Source organism: Galeopterus variegatus, unplaced genomic scaffold (assembly GCF_000696425.1).
Source record: "Galeopterus variegatus unplaced genomic scaffold, G_variegatus-3.0.2 Scaffold146, whole genome shotgun sequence".
NCBI lineage: Eukaryota > Metazoa > Chordata > Mammalia > Dermoptera > Cynocephalidae > Galeopterus > Galeopterus variegatus.
The window spans coordinates 767,859-771,128 of record NW_007726257.1 but is presented as its reverse complement, the minus strand read 5'-3'; positions in this window follow the sequence as shown (position 1 = coordinate 771,128).

The following is a 3,270-nucleotide window of genomic DNA, read 5'->3' as shown; positions in this document are numbered from 1 at the left end:
GATCCTTGGACTTCAGACTTCCCAGCCTCCAAAATGGTAAGAAACAAATTTTATTTCTTTGTACATTACCCAGTTTCAGGTATTTTGTCATAAGCAACAGAAACGGACTAATACAGACCTTGTTTTGTTCTATTACTGCAGTTTCAATCCAACCAGAGCAGTAGGCATTTGAAAAATATGACAAGTTCCTACCCTTAGTTTATTTCACTTTAAATGCCAAGTCAATTTGAAAGGGGAAAAAAGTAGCCACAAGTTAATTTCCTATGCTGTCCTTTGAAAACCAAAACTAAACATTATTTGCCTATCACATTTGCACAACAGAGTTATCTGTAGTACATTGCCTAGTTTCAAAGGTTGTTGCCTAATTACTCTGAACATTTTTTGAGGTTTAGGATCCACAGCAGATTAGTCAGGTAAGTTTCTAAGTTGAACCAAGACTTGTTGGTTTAGATATGACAAAAGACTTTCCTGGTTATGACAAGAATGGTTTGCAAGCACAAAGCAGACAACTTGGATGGACCACTTACAGCAGAAGAAAGGCTCTGAAGCATAGATGAATTGGGAACGGTATTCATGGGGCTTACATAATGTTTGCCTACAAAGTATTCAAACTATGTGAAAGAGTTTGGCACTATTCAGCATAAAAGTTTATAATGTATAAGATACTTGAAATTGGAAACTAGTATTTTTGATTGCTTATCTAGGCCTGTGAGATGTTATTTTTAAAGCAGTTCCTTTTCTGTTTTTTGTTTTTATGTAAGCTAAATGGACTACTTGTTTTTACTCTCTTTAGTCAGTTCATTCAATTAATGGATTTATTTCTGCTTCAGTCGAGTCATGGTTTATATTTTTAGCCTAAAGTAACCTAAGTGGTTTGGGGTCATCTTTTACATTTTTAACTCTTTTATCTTACTGTTATCAAATCCCTCTCAGTTAATGGTCTCTTTCTCCCCTCATTTTAAATAAAAAGTTTAATATCTGGGAAGATTTGATACATACTTTTATTAAACATCAGTATCTTCAGATTAGAAAAATGTTCTTTTCGAACTTCATAAACTTAGGGAACATTATATTGATGATGGATGAAGAGAACGTACTGAATTATGCTGTTAAACATCAACCAGCAGGTGGCGAAAACTGGCAATAAAAAGCTTTTTGTTTAGCAGACTGGAGAATGAAGGAGAACACAGGCCTTTCAGATTCTTGATACAGTCTCCATTACCTGCATCTCGTTCTTTTCTCTTCCTGGTTGGCACTTGTAGCATGCCAACTACTTGTAGAATCCAACTAGGCAAAGTTGGCAAAAGGGCCGCGCATTGCCTCGAAGATGTGGAAGACATCTTGAAAAGTGAAAAGTCCACTGTGCACACATTTGGAAGGTTGTTGGAAGGTGTCAAGCACAGATCCGGGATTGAAATCCAGGACTCCTGACTCAAGCCACTTTTTCACCACTACCTTCCCATTACCTAAAGACAAACAGCTAATGCCACATACTTTCTGCAAACACTCACCCTTGTGCTTTAAAATGGAATCTAGTAAACATGGAATCTCAACAGAGGAATGATTTCATTCTTTAGATTGAAAGAGTATCCAGAACATTTTCAGGGAAAGTATAATCCTAGTCAAAGACTGTAACATAGACCTCTCCTGAGGCTGGTTACGGCCAAAAAGCCACACAAGGAATTGGTCTGGGAAAATCCATAAAGTGAGGTTTTATGGGAGCAAAAGAAGAGAAAAAATCAGGAAGCTTTTCTTTTTCTGGGAATAGAGGATCCATTCTGGGTATTATTAGAAGCACCTAAGGCTTTCAACTCCTCTTAAGTAATTTGGGGGTTTTAGGACAAAGTTCTGGGAAGATTCCTCAACTACAATGTTTTGGAATTAGTACGGATTTCTACTATTTCTTTTTTAATATATGTATAAAAGATGACCGGTGAGGGGATCTTAACCCTTGACTTGGTGTTGTCAGCACCGCTAACCGGCCATCCCTATATAGGGATCCGAACCCCTGGCCTTGGTGTTATCAAAACTGCACTCTCCGGAGTGAGCCATGGGCTGACCCAGATTTCTACTATTTCTATGAGAACATATATCCCAGGTCAATCTATGCCTAGGGTCTATGCCAGAACACCTCCTCACTGCAGTCCATGGATAAAAGGGGACTGTCACAGCCATCAGATGGGCAGGAAGGGGCATGGAGCATCTTCCTTCATTCCCTCTTGTGTGGATAAGAAATTTGCATCTCGGCACCCATTCCTGCATGAGAGAGGTTGGCATGTTGGCTGATTGGATATGATAAATGAAGAAATAAAAAACTGGGTGTGCTTTTTTTGCCTAAGAATAAATGCTTTGATTTTAGCCTAGGGATGAGACCAAATAAAGATGGTGTCAGAACATACTTGCCCACACTGCAGTATTCATTAGTTATGTTTCTGTGACCACAATAATCCAGCGTCCCTATATATTTGTCTTTGAGCCCTACTAAGTAAGCTGCTGTGCTTTTCAGTAAACTTTTTTTTTTTTTCTTGGCGCTTTATTTGTCAAAGACTCTTAGACATAAAAATAAACACGTGCAACTTGTTTGTCCTCCTGTCTTTTTCTCCTAGGGGCTGTTCCTGCTGATCAATTCTAAAATATGTCTGCTTGTGGGTGCGTGTGTGTATGTATGATTTGAGAAAGTGCGGCCATCTAGGATTGGCTGCTGGGCAAAGGTGGAGACCTATCGAAGCCCACCCACCCCAGCGTTGGGACTGTGGGCCGCGAAGTTGCCATGTAGCACTCAGCGTCCAGCCCTAAGCCCGTGTCGAAAGTGGCAGGGGCAGAGAAAGAACATTCGCTTGACTATTGCAAAGCCCGTGAGAGACCCCCTCGACCCGCCCCTTCCCCAGCCCGCTGAGCGTTAGTGGGTCTGGCCTCGGTCACTGACAGGACGTTCAGGTTGCAACGGGCGGGGGGTTGTGCGCGCGCGTGTCCTGCGTGGACACCTAGGAAGCAACTTGAAAGTAAACACGGCGCTTGAGGCTTCCCTCGACATTTCCTAATGAATGTGCACGGTCGCCTCCCTTCACGGCAGGGCCGCGCTGAGGTCCGCTGCTGGGGGTCAGCCTCGGCGGGGTCCTCCCCCCGGGCGGCCGAGCGCGCCGGCCACACACGCGCACACCCGGTTAGAAAGGGTCGAGGCGACTCCCGGCGCGCTTCCAGCCCTTGTTTTCATGGCGTACAACCCAGCGGCCGCCCCCCGCCCTGCGCTCGGCCGCTCGCCGGGCCGTG